The 19229-nt window shown below is 32.7% G+C and overlaps 8 non-coding genes across 8 annotated transcripts; all 8 read left to right on the forward strand.

Annotated features, from left to right (window-relative positions):
- The first annotated feature begins 3872 nt into the window (after positions 1 to 3872).
- TRNAW-CCA (transfer RNA tryptophan (anticodon CCA)) lies at positions 3873 to 3944 on the forward strand. Its single transcript has one exon. It is a non-coding gene; the product is annotated as a tRNA-Trp (tRNA).
- A 1415-nt stretch (positions 3945 to 5359) lies between these two features.
- On the forward strand, positions 5360 to 5431 carry TRNAW-CCA (transfer RNA tryptophan (anticodon CCA)). The gene has a single exon. It is a non-coding gene; the product is annotated as a tRNA-Trp (tRNA).
- A 1416-nt stretch (positions 5432 to 6847) lies between these two features.
- On the forward strand, positions 6848 to 6919 carry TRNAW-CCA (transfer RNA tryptophan (anticodon CCA)). Its single transcript has one exon. It is a non-coding gene; the product is annotated as a tRNA-Trp (tRNA).
- A 2905-nt stretch (positions 6920 to 9824) lies between these two features.
- On the forward strand, positions 9825 to 9896 carry TRNAS-UGA (transfer RNA serine (anticodon UGA)). Its single transcript has one exon. It is a non-coding gene; the product is annotated as a tRNA-Ser (tRNA).
- Positions 9897 to 14215: 4319 nt separating this feature from the next.
- Positions 14216 to 14287, forward strand: TRNAW-CCA (transfer RNA tryptophan (anticodon CCA)). The gene has a single exon. It is a non-coding gene; the product is annotated as a tRNA-Trp (tRNA).
- A 1417-nt stretch (positions 14288 to 15704) lies between these two features.
- On the forward strand, positions 15705 to 15776 carry TRNAW-CCA (transfer RNA tryptophan (anticodon CCA)). The gene has a single exon. It is a non-coding gene; the product is annotated as a tRNA-Trp (tRNA).
- A 1416-nt stretch (positions 15777 to 17192) lies between these two features.
- Positions 17193 to 17264, forward strand: TRNAW-CCA (transfer RNA tryptophan (anticodon CCA)). The gene has a single exon. It is a non-coding gene; the product is annotated as a tRNA-Trp (tRNA).
- A 1416-nt stretch (positions 17265 to 18680) lies between these two features.
- TRNAW-CCA (transfer RNA tryptophan (anticodon CCA)) lies at positions 18681 to 18752 on the forward strand. Its single transcript has one exon. It is a non-coding gene; the product is annotated as a tRNA-Trp (tRNA).
- Positions 18753 to 19229: the final 477 nt, after the last annotated feature.

Raw genomic sequence — 19229 nt, forward strand, 5'->3', positions numbered from 1 at the left:
TGGGTTAAGATTGAAAACAGAAACTGGGTAATCCAACTGAAAACAGATTAACACAACGTTGTTGACACAGGTCAGAACAGTTTTTAAAAAAGTGTTTTTTTAATTCTATAGATTAAAATCTTATCAACAATACTTTGATGAGAAATATTATTGGGAATTGAGTTAAAAACATTAATAAATGTAATAAATGCCAGGAACACCTATCGCTTTGTTCATACCATTGTCATCTTTGAATTTGTAAGAAAATCAGGCTTATTACTAGAATCTAAACTTTAAACTGGAAATCCCTGAATCGGAATGTGAAGATCCTAATTCATCCTTGTTATTACTTTTCTAAACTGTGATTTAAAGTAGGAAATTTCAAGATGGTGTCTGTATATTTCCTCATGCACTTTACAAGTGAATTATGGGAGCAAGCAAGTTTTACAGCTGTCCTCATACACTGACGGTAGTGGGCCTTACTCCTGGTCAGAATGATGCATGTTTAAATTATGTCATGTTCAAGTATCTCTTTCATCTTTTTAAAAGTTGATCGATGTTTGGGTTAAGATTGAAAACAGAAACTGCGTATTCTAACTGACAATAGATTATCATGATCTTGTTGCCACCTGTCAGGAAAGTGTTTGAAAAATTGCTTTTTTAATTCTACTGAATAAAATCTTTTCAACAATCCTTTGATGAGATATATCATTGGGAACTGAGTTCAAAACAGAAAATTTGTGGCAAGTGAGAAACACCTAATAATTTGTTCATACCATTGTCATCTTTGAATTTGGGTTATTATTGAAAACAGCAACTGCGTAGTCCAACTTGACAAAAGTTAACTCGACTTTGTTGCTACCAGGCTGCAGTGTTTAAGAAACTGCATTTTTTAGTTCTACAGATTATAATCGTTTCAAGAGGACTTTGATAAGAATTGTTATTGGGAATTGAGTTCCAAACATTAATAAATGTAATTAATGCCATAAGCACCTATTAATTTATTTTTACCATTGCCATCTATGAATTTGTAAGAAAAGAGGGTTTATTACCAGATTCTTAATTTTTGACTGGAAATCACTGAATCTGATTGTGAAGATCTTAATTCAACTGTAGTGCTTCTGAATCCATATCAGAAAGTTGTGTATTCAAATCACGTCATGGTCAAGCAGCTCTTTCATATTTTTATAGCTTGATCGATGTTTGGGTTAAGATTGAAAACAGAAACTGGGTAATCCAACTGAAAACAGATTAACACAACGTTGTTGACACAGGTCAGAACAGTTTTTAAAAAAGTGTTTTTTTAATTCTATAGATTAAAATCTTATCAACAATACTTTGATGAGAAATATTATTGGGAATTGAGTTAAAAACATTAATAAATGTAATAAATGCCAGGAACACCTATCGCTTTGTTCATACCATTGTCATCTTTGAATTTGTAAGAAAATCAGGCTTATTACTAGAATCTAAACTTTAAACTGGAAATCCCTGAATCGGAACGTGAAGATCCTAATTCATCCTTGTTATTACTTTTCTAAACTGTGATTTAAAGTAGCAAATTTCAAGATGGTGTCTGTATATTTCCTCATGCACTTTACAAGTGAATTATGGGAGCAAGCAAGTTTTACTGCTGTCCTCATACACTGACGGTAGTGCGCCTTACTCCTGGTCAGAATGATGCATGTTTAAATTATGTCACGTTCAAGTATCTCTTTCATCTTTTTAAAAGTTGATCGATGTTTGGGTTAAGATTGAAAACAGAAACTGCGTATTCTAACTGACAATAGATTATCATGATCTTGTTGACACCTGTCAGGAAAGTGTTTGAAAAATTGCTTTTTTAATTCTACTGAATAAAATCTTTTCAACAATCTTTGATGAGATATATCATTGGGAACTGAGTTCAAAACAGAAAATTTGTGGCAAGTCAGAAACACCTATTAATTTGTTCATACCATTGTCATCTTTGAATTTGTAAGAAAAAAGGGTTTATTACTATATTCTAAATTTTTAATTGGAAATCCCTGAATCTGAAAGTGAAGACCTTAATTCATCCTTGTTTATATCTTTTCCAAACTGTGATTATAAGTAGCAAATTTCAAGATGGTGTCTGTATATTTCCTCATGCACTTTACAAGTGAATTATGGGAGCAAGCAAGTTTTACTGCTGTCCTCATACACTGACGGTAGTGTGCCTTACTCCTGGTCAGAATGATGCATGTTTAAATTATGTCATGTTCAAGTATCTCTTTCATCTTTTTAAAAGTTGATCGATGTTTGGGTTAAGATTGAAAACAGAAACTGCGTATTCTAACTGACAATAGATTATCATGATCTTGTTGCCACCTGTCAGGAAAGTGTTTGAAATATTGCTTTTTTAATTCTACTGAATAAAATCTTTTCAACAATCCTTTGATGAGATATATCATTGGGAACTGAGTTCAAAACAGAAAATTTGTGGCAAGTGAGAAACACCTAATAATTTGTTCATACCATTGTCATTTTTGAATTTGGGTTATTATTGAAAACAGCAACTGCGTAGTCCAACTTGACAAAAGTTAACTCGACTTTGTTGCTACCAGGCTGCAGTGTTTAAGAAACTGCATTTTTTAGTTCTACAGATTATAATCGTTTCAAGAGGACTTTGATAAGAATTGTTATTGGGAATTGAGTTCCAAACATTAATAAATGTAATTAATGCCATAAGCACCTATTAATTTATTTTTACCATTGCCATCTATGAATTTGTAAGAAAAGAGGGTTTATTACCAGATTCTTAATTTTTGACTGGAAATCACTGAATCTGATTGTGAAGATCTTAATTCAACTGTAGTGCTTCTGAATCCATATCAGAAAGTTGTGTATTCAAATCACATCATGGTCAAGCAGCTCTTTCATATTTTTATAGCTTGAGCGATGTTTGGGTTAAGATTGAAAACAGAAACTGGGTAATCCAACTGAAAACAGATTAACACAACGTTGTTGACACAGGACAGAACAGTTTTTAAAAAAGTGTTTTTTTAATTCTATAGATTTAAATCTTATCAACAATACTTTGATGAGAAATATTATTGGGAATTGAGTTAAAAACATTAATAAATGTAATAAATGCCAGGAACACCTATCGCTTTGTTCATACCATTGTCATCTTTGAATTTGTAAGAAAATCAGGCTTATTACTAGAATCTAAACTTTAAACTAGAAATCCCTGAATCGGAACGTGAAGATCCTAATTCATCCTTGTTATTACTTTTCTAAACTGTGATTTAAAGTAGCAAATTTCAAGATGGTGTCTGTATATTTCCTCATGCACTTTACAAGTGAATTATGGGAGCAAGCAAGTTTTACTGCTGTCCTCATACACTGACGGTAGTGCGCCTTACTCCTGGTCAGAATGATGCATGTTTAAATTATGTCACGTTCAAGTATCTCTTTCATCTTTTTAAAAGTTGATCGATGTTTGGGTTAAGATTGAAAACAGAAACTGCGTATTCTAACTGACAATAGATTATCATGATCTTGTTGCCACCTGTCAGGAAAGTGTTTGAAAAATTGCTTTTTTAATTCTACTGAATAAAATCTTTTCAACAATCCTTTGATGAGATATATCATTGGGAACTGAGTTCAAAACAGGAAATTTGTGGCAAGTCAGAAACACCTATTAATTTGTTCATACCATTGTCATCTTTGAATTTGTAAGAAACAAGGGTTTATTACTATATTCTAAATTTTTAATTGGAAATCCCTGAATCTGAAAGTGAAGACCTTAATTCATCCTTGTTTATATCTTTTCCAAACTGTGATTATAAGTAGCAAATTTCAAGATGGTGTCCATATATTTTATCATGCACTTTTCATGTGAAGTATGGCAGCAACAACACTGTTCACATGACCTCGTGGTGCAACGGTAGCGCGTCTGACTCCAGATCAGAAGGTTGCGTGTTCAAATCACGTCGAGGTCAATCAGCTCTTTATGTCTTTTCATATCTTGATTGATGTTTGGGTTATTATTGAAAACAGCAACTGCGTAGTCCAACTTGACAAAAGTTAACTCGACTTTGTTGCTACCAGGCTGCAGTGTTTAAGAAACTGCATTTTTTAGTTCTACAGATTATAATCGTTTCAAGAGGACTTTGATAAGAATTGTTATTGGGAATTGAGTTCCAAACATTAGTAAATGTAATTAATGCCATAAGCACATATTAATTTATTTTTACCATTGCCATCTTTGAATTTGTAAGAAAAGAGGGTTTATTACCAGATTCTTAATTTTTGACTGGAAATCACTGAATCTGATTGTGAAGATCTTAATTCAACTGTAGTGCTTCTGAATCCATATCAGAAAGTTGTGTATTCAAATCACGTCATGGTCAAGCAGCTCTTTCATATTTTTATAGCTTGATCGATGTTTGGGTTAAGATTGAAAACAGAAACTGGGTAATCCAACTGAAAACAGATTAACACAACGTTGTTGACACAGGTCAGAACAGTTTTTAAAAAAGTGTTTTTTTAATTCTATAGATTAAAATCTTATCAACAATACTTTGATGAGAAATATTATTGGGAATTGAGTTAAAAACATTAATAAATGTAATAAATGCCAGGAACACCTATCGCTTTGTTCATACCATTGTCATCTTTGAATTTGTAAGAAAATCAGGCTTATTACTAGAATCTAAACTTTAAACTGGAAATCCCTGAATCGGAACGTGAAGATCCTAATTCATCCTTGTTATTACTTTTCTAAACTGTGATTTAAAGTAGCAAATTTCAAGATGGTGTCTGTATATTTCCTCATGCACTTTACAAGTGAATTATGGGAGCAAGCAAGTTTTACTGCTGTCCTCATACACTGACCGTAATGCGCCTTACTCCTGGTCAGAATGATGCATGTTTAAATTATGTCATGTTCAAGTATCTCTTTCATCTTTTTAAAAGTTGATCGATGTTTGGGTTAAGATTGAAAACAGAAACTGCGTATTCTAACTGACAATAGATTATCATGATCTTGTTGCCACCTGTCAGGAAAGTGTTTGAAAAATTGCTTTTTTAATTCTACTGAATAAAATCTTTTCAACAATCCTTTGATGAGATATATCATTGGGAACTGAGTTCAAAACAGAAAATTTGTGGCAAGTCAGAAACACCTATTAATTTGTTCATACCATTGTCATCTTTGAATTTGTAAGAAAAAAGGGTTTATTACTATATTCTAAATTTTTAATTGGAAATCCCTGAATCTGAAAGTGACGACCTTAATTCATCTTTGTTTATATCTTTTCCAAACTGTGATTATAAGTAGCAAATTTCAAGATGGTGTCCATATATTTTATCATGCACTTTTCATGTGAAGTATGGGAGCAACAACACTTCAACTGACCTCGTGGCGCAACGGTAGCGCGTCTGACTCCAGATCAGAAGGTTGCGTGTTCAAATCACGTCGTTGTCACTCAGCTCTTTATGTCTTTTCATATCTTGATTGATGTTTGGGTTATTATTGAAAACAGTAACTGCGTAGTCCAACTGACAAAAGTTAACTCGACTTTGTTGCTACCAGGCTGCAGTGTTTAAGAAACTGCATTTTTTAGTTCTACAGATTATAATCGTTTCAAGAGGACTTTGATAGGAATTGTTATTGGGAATTGAGTTCCAAACATTAATAAATGTAATTAATGCCATAAGCACCTATTAATTTATTTTTACCATTGCCATCTTTGAATTTGTAAGAAAAGAGGGTTTATTACCAGATTCTTAATTTTTGACTGGAAATCACTGAATCTGATTGTGAAGATCTTAATTCAACTGTAGTGCTTCTGAATCCATATCAGAAAGTTGTGTATTCAAATCACGTCATGGTCAAGCAGCTCTTTCATATTTTTATAGCTTGATCGATGTTTGGGTTAAGATTGAAAACAGAAACTGGGTAATCCAACTGAAAATAGATTAACACAACGTTGTTGACACAGGTCAGAACAGTTTTTAAAAAAGTGTTTTTTTAATTCTATAGATTAAAATCTTATCAACAATACTTTGATGAGAAATATTATTGGGAATTGAGTTAAAAACATTAATAAATGTAATAAATGCCAGGAACACCTATCGCTTTGTTCATACCATTGTCATCTTTGAATTTGTAAGAAAATCAGGCTTATTACTAGAATCTAAACTTTAAACTGGAAATCCCTGAATCGGAACGTGAAGATCCTAATTCATCCTTGTTATTACTTTTCTAAACTGTGATTTAAAGTAGCAAATTTCAAGATGGTGTCTGTATATTTCCTCATGCACTTTACAAGTGAATTATGGGAGCAAGCAAGTTTTACTGCTGTCCTCATACACTGACGGTAGTGCGCCTTACTCCTGGTCAGAATGATGCATGTTTAAATTATGTCACGTTCAAGTATCTCTTTCATCTTTTTAAAAGTTGATCGATGTTTGGGTTAAGATTGAAAACAGAAACTGCGTATTCTAACTGACAATAGATTATCATGATCTTGTTGCCACCTGTCAGGAAAGTGTTTGAAAAATTGCTTTTTTAATTCTACTGAATAAAATCTTTTCAACAATCCTTTGATGAGATATATCATTGGGAACTGAGTTCAAAACAGGAAATTTGTGGCAAGTCAGAAACACCTATTAATTTGTTCATACCATTGTCATCTTTGAATTTGTAAGAAACAAGGGTTTATTACTATATTCTAAATTTTTAATTGGAAATCCCTGAATCTGAAAGTGAAGACCTTAATTCATCTTTGTTTATATCTTTTCCAAACTGTGATTATAAGTAGCAAATTTCAAGATGGTGTCCATATATTTTATCATGCACTTTCCATGTGAAGTATGGGAGCAACAACACTTTTCAACTGACCTCGTGGCGCAACGGTAGCGCGTCTGACTCCAGATCAGAAGGTTGCGTGTTCAAATCACGTCGGGGTCACTCAGCTCTTTATGTCTTTTCATATCTTGATTGATGTTTGGGTTATTATTGAAAACAGTAACTGCGTAGTCCAACTGACAAAAGTTAACTCGACTTTGTTGCTACCAGGCTGCAGTGTTTAAGAAACTGCATTTTTTAGTTCTACAGATTATAATCGTTTCAAGAGGACTTTGATAGGAATTGTTATTGGGAATTGAGTTCCAAACATTAATAAATGTAATTAATGCCATAAGCACCTATTAATTTATTTTTACCATTGCCATCTTTGAATTTGTAAGAAAAGAGGGTTTATTACCAGATTCTTAATTTTTGACTGGAAATCACTGAATCTGATTGTGAAGATCTTAATTCAACTGTAGTGCTTCTGAATCCATATCAGAAAGTTGTGTATTCAAATCACGTCATGGTCAAGCAGCTCTTTCATATTTTTATAGCTTGATCGATGTTTGGGTTAAGATTGAAAACAGAAACTGGGTAATCCAACTGAAAATAGATTAACACAACGTTGTTGACACAGGTCAGAACAGTTTTTAAAAAAGTGTTTTTTTAATTCTATAGATTAAAATCTTATCAACAATACTTTGATGAGAAATATTATTGGGAATTGAGTTAAAAACATTAATAAATTTAATAAATGCCAGGAACACCTATCGCTTTGTTCATACCATTGTCATCTTTGAATTTGTAAGAAAATCAGGCTTATTACTAGAATCTAAACTTTAAACTGGAAATCCCTGAATCGGAACGTGAAGATCCTAATTCATCCTTGTTATTACTTTTATAAACTGTGATTTAAAGTAGCAAATTTCAAGATGGTGTCTGTATATTTCCTCATGCACTTTACAAGTGAATTATGGGAGCAAGCAAGTTTTACTGCTGTCCTCATACACTGACGGTAGTGCGCCTTACTCCTGGTCAGAATGATGCATGTTTAAATTATGTCACGTTCAAGTATCTCTTTCATCTTTTTAAAAGTTGATCGATGTTTGGGTTAAGATTGAAAACAGAAACTGCGTATTCTAACTGACAATAGATTATCATGATCTTGTTGCCACCTGTCAGGAAAGTGTTTGAAAAATTGCTTTTTTAATTCTACTGAATAAAATCTTTTCAACAATCCTTTGATGAGATATATCATTGGGAACTGAGTTCAAAACAGGAAATTTGTGGCAAGTCAGAAACACCTATTAATTTGTTCATACCATTGTCATCTTTGAATTTATAAGAAACAAGGGTTTATTACTATATTCTAAATTTTTAATTGGAAATCCCTGAATCTGAAAGTGAAGACCTTAATTCATCCTTGTTTATATCTTTTCCAAACTGTGATTATAAGTAGCAAATTTCAAGATGGTGTCCATATATTTTATCATGCACTTTTCATGTGAAGTATGGGAGCAACAACACTTTTCAACTGACCTCATGGCGCAACGGTAGAGCATCTGACTCCAGATCAGAAGGTTGCGTGTTCAAATCACGTCGGTGTCAATCAGCTCCTTATGTCTTTTCATATCTCAATTGATGCTTGGGTTATTATTGAAAACAGCAACTGCGTAGTCCAACTTGACAAAAGTTAACTCGACTTTGTTGCTACCAGGCTGCAGTGTTTAAGAAACTGCATTTTTTAGTTCTACAGATTATAATCGTTTCAAGAGGACTTTGATAAGAATTGTTATTGGGAATTGAGTTCCAAACATTAATAAATGTAATTAATGCCATAAGCACCTATTAATTTATTTTTACCATTGCCATCTTTGAATTTGTAAGAAAAGAGGGTTTATTACCAGATTCTTAATTTTTGACTGGAAATCACTGAATCTGATTGTGAAGATCTTAATTCAACTGTAGTGCTTCTGAATCCATATCAGAAAGTTGTGTATTCAAATCACATCATGGTCAAGCAGCTCTTTCATATTTTTATAGCTTGATCGATGTTTGGGTTAAGATTGAAAACAGAAACTGGGTAATCCAACTGAAAATAGATTAACACAACGTTGTTGACACAGGTCAGAACAGTTTTTAAAAAAGTGTTTTTTTAATTCTATAGATTAAAATCTTATCAACAATACTTTGATGAGAAATATTATTGGGAATTGAGTTAAAAACATTAATAAATGTAATAAATGCCAGGAAAACCTATCGCTTTGTTCATACCATTGTCATCTTTGAATTTGTAAGAAAATCAGGCTTATTACTAGAATCTAAACTTTAAACTGGAAATCCCTGAATCGGAACGTGAAGATCCTAATTCATCCTTGTTATTACTTTTCTAAACTGTGATTTAAAGTAGCAAATTTCAAGATGGTGTCTGTATATTTCCTCATGCACTTTACAAGTGAATTATGGGAGCAAGCAAGTTTTACTGCTGTCCTCATACACTGACGGTAGTGCGCCTTACTCCTGGTCAGAATGATGCATGTTTAAATTATGTCACGTTCAAGTATCTCTTTCATCTTTTTAAAAGTTGATCGATGTTTGGGTTAAGATTGAAAACAGAAACTGCGTATTCTAACTGACAATAGTTTATCATGATCTTGTTGCCACCTGTCAGGAAAGTGTTTGAAAAATTGCTTTTTTAATTCTACTGAATAAAATCTTTTCAACAATCCTTTGATGAGATATATCATTGGGAACTGAGTTCAAAACAGGAAATTTGTGGCAAGTCAGAAACACCTATTAATTTGTTCATACCATTGTCATCTTTGAATTTGTAAGAAAAAAGGGTTTATTACTATATTCTAAATTTTTAATTGGAAATCCCTGAATCTGAAAGTGAAGACCTTAATTCATCCTTGTTTATATCTTTTCCAAACTGTGATTATAAGTAGCAAATTTCAAGATGGTGTCCATATATTTTATCATGCACTTTTCATGTGAAGTATGGGAGCAACAACACTTTTCAACTGACCTCGTGGCGCAACAGTAGCGCGTCTGACTTGAGATCAGAAGGTTGTGTGTTCAAATCACGTCGGGGTCAATCAGCTCTTTATGTCTTTTCATATCTTGATTGATGTTTGGGTTATTATTGAAAACAGTAACTGCGTAGTCCAACTGACAAAAGTTAACTCGATTTTGTTGCTACCAGGCTGCAGTGTTTAAGATACTGCATTTTTTAGTTCTACAGATTGTAATCGTTTCAAGAGGACTTTGATAAGAATTGTTATTGGGAATTGAGTTCCAAACATTAGTAAATGTAATTAATGCCATAAGCACCTATTAATTTATTTTTACCATTGCCATCTTTGAATTTGTAAGAAAAGAGGGTTTATTACCAGATTCTTAATTTTTGACTGGAAATCACTGAATCTGATTGTGAAGATCTTAATTCAACTGTAGTGCTTCTGAATCCATATCAGAAAGTTGTGTATTCAAATCACGTCATGGTCAAGCAGCTCTTTCATATTTTTATAGCTTGATCGATGTTTGGGTTAAGATTGAAAACAGAAACTGGGTAATCCAACTGAAAACAGATTAACACAACGTTGTTGACACAGGTCAGAACAGTTTTTAAAAAAGTGTTTTTTTAATTCTATAGATTAAAATCTTATCAACAATACTTTGATGAGAAATATTATTGGGAATTGAGTTAAAAACATTAATAAATGTAATAAATGCCAGGAACACCTATCGCTTTGTTCATACCATTGTCATCTTTGAATTTGTAAGAAAATCAGGCTTATTACTAGAATCTAAACTTTAAACTGGAAATCCCTGAATCGGAATGTGAAGATCCTAATTCATCCTTGTTATTACTTTTCTAAACTGTGATTTAAAGTAGGAAATTTCAAGATGGTGTCTGTATATTTCCTCATGCACTTTACAAGTGAATTATGGGAGCAAGCAAGTTTTACAGCTGTCCTCATACACTGACGGTAGTGGGCCTTACTCCTGGTCAGAATGATGCATGTTTAAATTATGTCATGTTCAAGTATCTCTTTCATCTTTTTAAAAGTTGATCGATGTTTGGGTTAAGATTGAAAACAGAAACTGCGTATTCTAACTGACAATAGATTATCATGATCTTGTTGCCACCTGTCAGGAAAGTGTTTGAAAAATTGCTTTTTTAATTCTACTGAATAAAATCTTTTCAACAATCCTTTGATGAGATATATCATTGGGAACTGAGTTCAAAACAGAAAATTTGTGGCAAGTGAGAAACACCTAATAATTTGTTCATACCATTGTCATCTTTGAATTTGGGTTATTATTGAAAACAGCAACTGCGTAGTCCAACTTGACAAAAGTTAACTCGACTTTGTTGCTACCAGGCTGCAGTGTTTAAGAAACTGCATTTTTTAGTTCTACAGATTATAATCGTTTCAAGAGGACTTTGATAAGAATTGTTATTGGGAATTGAGTTCCAAACATTAATAAATGTAATTAATGCCATAAGCACCTATTAATTTATTTTTACCATTGCCATCTATGAATTTGTAAGAAAAGAGGGTTTATTACCAGATTCTTAATTTTTGACTGGAAATCACTGAATCTGATTGTGAAGATCTTAATTCAACTGTAGTGCTTCTGAATCCATATCAGAAAGTTGTGTATTCAAATCACGTCATGGTCAAGCAGCTCTTTCATATTTTTATAGCTTGATCGATGTTTGGGTTAAGATTGAAAACAGAAACTGGGTAATCCAACTGAAAACAGATTAACACAACGTTGTTGACACAGGTCAGAACAGTTTTTAAAAAAGTGTTTTTTTAATTCTATAGATTAAAATCTTATCAACAATACTTTGATGAGAAATATTATTGGGAATTGAGTTAAAAACATTAATAAATGTAATAAATGCCAGGAACACCTATCGCTTTGTTCATACCATTGTCATCTTTGAATTTGTAAGAAAATCAGGCTTATTACTAGAATCTAAACTTTAAACTGGAAATCCCTGAATCGGAACGTGAAGATCCTAATTCATCCTTGTTATTACTTTTCTAAACTGTGATTTAAAGTAGCAAATTTCAAGATGGTGTCTGTATATTTCCTCATGCACTTTACAAGTGAATTATGGGAGCAAGCAAGTTTTACTGCTGTCCTCATACACTGACGGTAGTGCGCCTTACTCCTGGTCAGAATGATGCATGTTTAAATTATGTCACGTTCAAGTATCTCTTTCATCTTTTTAAAAGTTGATCGATGTTTGGGTTAAGATTGAAAACAGAAACTGCGTATTCTAACTGACAATAGATTATCATGATCTTGTTGACACCTGTCAGGAAAGTGTTTGAAAAATTGCTTTTTTAATTCTACTGAATAAAATCTTTTCAACAATCTTTGATGAGATATATCATTGGGAACTGAGTTCAAAACAGAAAATTTGTGGCAAGTCAGAAACACCTATTAATTTGTTCATACCATTGTCATCTTTGAATTTGTAAGAAAAAAGGGTTTATTACTATATTCTAAATTTTTAATTGGAAATCCCTGAATCTGAAAGTGAAGACCTTAATTCATCCTTGTTTATATCTTTTCCAAACTGTGATTATAAGTAGCAAATTTCAAGATGGTGTCTGTATATTTCCTCATGCACTTTACAAGTGAATTATGGGAGCAAGCAAGTTTTACTGCTGTCCTCATACACTGACGGTAGTGTGCCTTACTCCTGGTCAGAATGATGCATGTTTAAATTATGTCATGTTCAAGTATCTCTTTCATCTTTTTAAAAGTTGATCGATGTTTGGGTTAAGATTGAAAACAGAAACTGCGTATTCTAACTGACAATAGATTATCATGATCTTGTTGCCACCTGTCAGGAAAGTGTTTGAAATATTGCTTTTTTAATTCTACTGAATAAAATCTTTTCAACAATCCTTTGATGAGATATATCATTGGGAACTGAGTTCAAAACAGAAAATTTGTGGCAAGTGAGAAACACCTAATAATTTGTTCATACCATTGTCATTTTTGAATTTGGGTTATTATTGAAAACAGCAACTGCGTAGTCCAACTTGACAAAAGTTAACTCGACTTTGTTGCTACCAGGCTGCAGTGTTTAAGAAACTGCATTTTTTAGTTCTACAGATTATAATCGTTTCAAGAGGACTTTGATAAGAATTGTTATTGGGAATTGAGTTCCAAACATTAATAAATGTAATTAATGCCATAAGCACCTATTAATTTATTTTTACCATTGCCATCTATGAATTTGTAAGAAAAGAGGGTTTATTACCAGATTCTTAATTTTTGACTGGAAATCACTGAATCTGATTGTGAAGATCTTAATTCAACTGTAGTGCTTCTGAATCCATATCAGAAAGTTGTGTATTCAAATCACATCATGGTCAAGCAGCTCTTTCATATTTTTATAGCTTGAGCGATGTTTGGGTTAAGATTGAAAACAGAAACTGGGTAATCCAACTGAAAACAGATTAACACAACGTTGTTGACACAGGTCAGAACAGTTTTTAAAAAAGTGTTTTTTTAATTCTATAGATTTAAATCTTATCAACAATACTTTGATGAGAAATATTATTGGGAATTGAGTTAAAAACATTAATAAATGTAATAAATGCCAGGAACACCTATCGCTTTGTTCATACCATTGTCATCTTTGAATTTGTAAGAAAATCAGGCTTATTACTAGAATCTAAACTTTAAACTGGAAATCCCTGAATCGGAACGTGAAGATCCTAATTCATCCTTGTTATTACTTTTCTAAACTGTGATTTAAAGTAGCAAATTTCAAGATGGTGTCTGTATATTTCCTCATGCACTTTACAAGTGAATTATGGGAGCAAGCAAGTTTTACTGCTGTCCTCATACACTGACGGTAGTGCGCCTTACTCCTGGTCAGAATGATGCATGTTTAAATTATGTCACGTTCAAGTATCTCTTTCATCTTTTTAAAAGTTGATCGATGTTTGGGTTAAGATTGAAAACAGAAACTGCGTATTCTAACTGACAATAGATTATCATGATCTTGTTGCCACCTGTCAGGAAAGTGTTTGAAAAATTGCTTTTTTAATTCTACTGAATAAAATCTTTTCAACAATCCTTTGATGAGATATATCATTGGGAACTGAGTTCAAAACAGGAAATTTGTGGCAAGTCAGAAACACCTATTAATTTGTTCATACCATTGTCATCTTTGAATTTGTAAGAAACAAGGGTTTATTACTATATTCTAAATTTTTAATTGGAAATCCCTGAATCTGAAAGTGAAGACCTTAATTCATCCTTGTTTATATCTTTTCCAAACTGTGATTATAAGTAGCAAATTTCAAGATGGTGTCCATATATTTTATCATGCACTTTTCATGTGAAGTATGGCAGCAACAACACTGTTCACATGACCTCGTGGCGCAACGGTAGCGCGTCTGACTCCAGATCAGAAGGTTGCGTGTTCAAATCACGTCGAGGTCAATCAGCTCTTTATGTCTTTTCATATCTTGATTGATGTTTGGGTTATTATTGAAAACAGCAACTGCGAAGTCCAACTTGACAAAAGTTAACTCGACTTTGTTGCTACCAGGCTGCAGTGTTTAAGAAACTGCATTTTTTAGTTCTACAGATTATAATCGTTTCAAGAGGACTTTGATAAGAATTGTTATTGGGAATTGAGTTCCAAACATTAGTAAATGTAATTAATGCCATAAGCACATATTAATTTATTTTTACCATTGCCATCTTTGAATTTGTAAGAAAAGAGGGTTTATTACCAGATTCTTAATTTTTGACTGGAAATCACTGAATCTGATTGTGAAGATCTTAATTCAACTGTAGTGCTTCTGAATCCATATCAGAAAGTTGTGTATTCAAATCACGTCATGGTCAAGCAGCTCTTTCATATTTTTATAGCTTGATCGATGTTTGGGTTAAGATTGAAAACAGAAACTGGGTAATCCAACTGAAAACAGATTAACACAACGTTGTTGACACAGGTCAGAACAGTTTTTAAAAAAGTGTTTTTTTAATTCTATAGATTAAAATCTTATCAACAATACTTTGATGAGAAATATTATTGGGAATTGAGTTAAAAACATTAATAAATGTAATAAATGCCAGGAACACCTATCGCTTTGTTCATACCATTGTCATCTTTGAATTTGTAAGAAAATCAGGCTTATTACTAGAATCTAAACTTTAAACTGGAAATCCCTGAATCGGAACGTGAAGATCCTAATTCATCCTTGTTATTACTTTTCTAAACTGTGATTTAAAGTAGCAAATTTCAAGATGGTGTCTGTATATTTCCTCATGCACTTTACAAGTGAATTATGGGAGCAAGCAAGTTTTACTGCTGTCCTCATACACTGACCGTAATGCGCCTTACTCCTGGTCAGAATGATGCATGTTTAAATTATGTCACGTTCAAGTATCTCTTTCATCTTTTTAAAAGTTGATCGATGTTTGGGTTAAGATTGAAAACAGAAACTGCGTATTCTAACTGACAATAGATTATCATGATCTTGTTGCCACCTGTCAGGAAAGTGTTTGAAAAATTGCTTTTTTAATTCTACTGAATAAAATCTTTTCAACAATCCTTTGATGAGATATATCATTGGGAACTGAGTTCAAAACAGAAAATTTGTGGCAAGTCAGAAACACCTATTAATTTGTTCATACCATTGTCATCTTTGAATTTGTAAGAAAAAAGGGTTTATTACTATATTCTAAATTTTTAATTGGAAATCCCTGAATCTGAAAGTGAAGACCTTAATTCATCTTTGTTTATATCTTTTCCAAACTGTGATTATAAGTAGCAAATTTCAAGATGGTGTCCATATATTTTATCATGCACTTTTCATGTGAAGTATGGGAGCAACAACACTTTTCAACTGACCTCGTGGCGCAACGGTAGCGCGTCTGACTCCAGATCAGAAGGTTTCGTGTTCAAATCACGTCGTTGTCACTCAGCTCTTTATGTCTTTTCATATCTTGATTGATGTTTGGGTTATTATTGAAAACAGTAACTGCGTAGTCCAACTGACAAAAGTTAACTCGACTTTGTTGCTACCAGGCTGCAGTGTTTAAGAAACTGCATTTTTTAGTTCTACAGATTATAATCGTTTCAAGAGGACTTTGATAGGAATTGTTATTGGGAATTGAGTTCCAAACATTAATAAATGTAATTAATGCCATAAGCACCTATTAATTTATTTTTACCATTGCCATCTTTGAATTTGTAAGAAAAGAGGGTTTATTACCAGATTCTTAATTTTTGACTGGAAATCACTGAATCTGATTGTGAAGATCTTAATTCAACTGTAGTGCTTCTGAATCCATATCAGAAAGTTGTGTATTCAAATCACGTCATGGTCAAGCAGCTCTTTCATATTTTTATAGCTTGATCGATGTTTGGGTTAAGATTGAAAACAGAAACTGGGTAATCCAACTGAAAATAGATTAACACAACTTTGTTGACACAGGTCAGAACAGTTTTTAAAAAAGTGTTTTTTTAATTCTATAGATTAAAATCTTATCAACAATACTTTGATGAGAAATATTATTGGGAATTGAGTTAAAAACATTAATAAATGTAATAAATGCCAGGAACACCTATCGCTTTGTTCATACCATTGTCATCTTTGAATTTGTAAGAAAATCAGGCTTATTACTAGAATCTAAACTTTAAACTGGAAATCCCTGAATCGGAACGTGAAGATCCTAATTCATCCTTGTTATTACTTTTCTAAACTGTGATTTAAAGTAGCAAATTTCAAGATGGTGTCTGTATATTTCCTCATGCACTTTACAAGTGAATTATGGGAGCAAGCAAGTTTTACTGCTGTCCTCATACACTGACGGTAGTGCGCCTTACTCCTGGTCAGAATGATGCATGTTTAAATTATGTCACGTTCAAGTATCTCTTTCATCTTTTTAAAAGTTGATCGATGTTTGGGTTAAGATTGAAAACAGAAACTGCGTATTCTAACTGACAATAGATTATCATGATCTTGTTGCCACCTGTCAGGAAAGTGTTTGAAAAATTGCTTTTTTAATTCTACTGAATAAAATCTTTTCAACAATCCTTTGATGAGATATATCATTGGGAACTGAGTTCAAAACAGGAAATTTGTGGCAAGTCAGAAACACCTATTAATTTGTTCATACCATTGTCATCTTTGAATTTGTAAGAAACAAGGGTTTATTACTATATTCTAAATTTTTAATTGGAAATCCCTGAATCTGAAAGTGAAGACCTTAATTCATCTTTGTTTATATCTTTTCCAAACTGTGATTATAAGTAGCAAATTTCAAGATGGTGTCCATATATTTTATCATGCACTTTCCATGTGAAGTATGGGAGCAACAACACTTTTCAACTGACCTCGTGGCGCAACGGTAGCGCGTCTGACTCCAGATCAGAAGGTTGCGTGTTCAAATCACGTCGGGGTCACTCAGCTCTTTATGTCTTTTCATATCTTGATTGATGTTTGGGTTATTATTGAAAACAGTAACTGCGTAGTCCAACTGACAAAAGTTAACTTGACTTTGTTGCTACCAGGCTGCAGTGTTTAAGAAACTGCATTTTTTAGTTCTACAGATTATAATCGTTTCAAGAGGACTTTGATAGGAATTGTTATTGGGAATTGAGTTCCAAACATTAATAAATGTAATTAATGCCATAAGCACCTATTAATTTATTTTTACCATTGCCATCTTTGAATTTGTAAGAAAAGAGGGTTTATTACCAGATTCTTAATTTTTGACTGGAAATCACTGAATCTGATTGTGAAGATCTTAATTCAACTGTAGTGCTTCTGAATCCATATCAGAAAGTTGTGTATTCAAATCACGTCATGGTCAAGCAGCTCTTTCATATTTTTATAGCTTGATCGATGTTTGGGTTAAGATTGAAAACAGAAACTGGGTAATCCAACTGAAAATAGATTAACACAACGTTGTTGACACAGGTCAGAACAGTTTTTAAAAAAGTGTTTTTTTAATTCTATAGATTAAAATCTTATCAACAATACTTTGATGAGAAATATTATTGGGAATTGAGTTAAAAACATTAATAAATTTAATAAATGCCAGGAACACCTATCGCTTTGTTCATACCATTGTCATCTTTGAATTTGTAAGAAAATCAGGCTTATTACTAGAATCTAAACTTTAAACTGGAAATCCCTGAATCGGAACGTGAAGATCCTAATTCATCCTTGTTATTACTTTTCTAAACTGTGATTTAAAGTAGCAAATTTCAAGATGGTGTCTGTATATTTCCTCATGCACTTTACAAGTGAATTATGGGAGCAAGCAAGTTTTACTGCTGTCCTCATACACTGACGGTAGTGCGCCTTACTCCTGGTCAGAATGATGCATGTTTAAATTATGTCACGTTCAAGTATCTCTTTCATCTTTTTAAAAGTTGATCGATGTTTGGGTTAAGATTGAAAACAGAAACTGCGTATTCTAACTGACAATAGATTATCATGATCTTGTTGCCACCTGTCAGGAAAGTGTTTGAAAAATTGCTTTTTTAATTCTACTGAATAAAATCTTTTCAACAATCCTTTGATGAGATATATCATTGGGAACTAGGTTCAAAACAGGAAAGTTGTGGCAAGTCAGAAACACCTATTAATTTGTTCATACCATTGTCATCTTTGAATTTGTAAGAAAAAAGGGTTTATTACTATATTCTAAATTTTTAATTGGAAATCCCTGAATCTGAAAGTGAAGACCTTAATTCATCCTTGTTTATACCTTTTCCAAACTGTGATTATAAGTAGCAAATTTCAAGATGGTGTCCATATATTTTATCATGCACTTTTCATGTGAAGTATGGGAGCAACAACACTTTTCAACTGACCTCGTGGCGCAACGGTAGCGCGTCTGACTCCAGATCAGAAGGTTGCGTGTTCAAATCACGTCGGGGTCGATCAGCTCTTTATGTCTTTTCATATCTTAATTGATGCTTGGGTTATTATTGAAAACAGCAACTGTGTAGTCCAACTTGACAAAATTTAACTCGACTTTGTTGCTACCAAGCTGCAGTGTTTAAGAAACTGCATTTTTTAGTTCTACAGATTATAATCGTTTCAAGAGGACTTTGATAAGAATTGTTATTGGGAATTGAGTTCCAAACATTAATAAATGTAATTAATGCCATAAGCACCTATTAATTTATTTTTACCATTGCCATCTTTGAATTTGTAAGAAAAGAGGGTTTATTACCAGATTCTTAATTTTTGACTGGAAATCACTGAATCTGATTGTGAAGATCTTAATTCAACTGTAGTGCTTCTGAATCCATATCAGAAAGTTGTGTATTCAAATCACGTCATGGTCAAGCAGCTCTTTCATATTTTTATAGCTTGATCGATGTTTGGGTTAAGATTGAAAACAGAAACTGGGT

The sequence above is a fragment of the Dendrobates tinctorius genome, unplaced genomic scaffold (genome assembly GCF_039654945.1).
Source record: "Dendrobates tinctorius isolate UK_male_01 unplaced genomic scaffold, ASM3965494v1 ptg000178l, whole genome shotgun sequence".
Classification (NCBI taxonomy): Eukaryota; Metazoa; Chordata; class Amphibia; order Anura; family Dendrobatidae; genus Dendrobates; species Dendrobates tinctorius.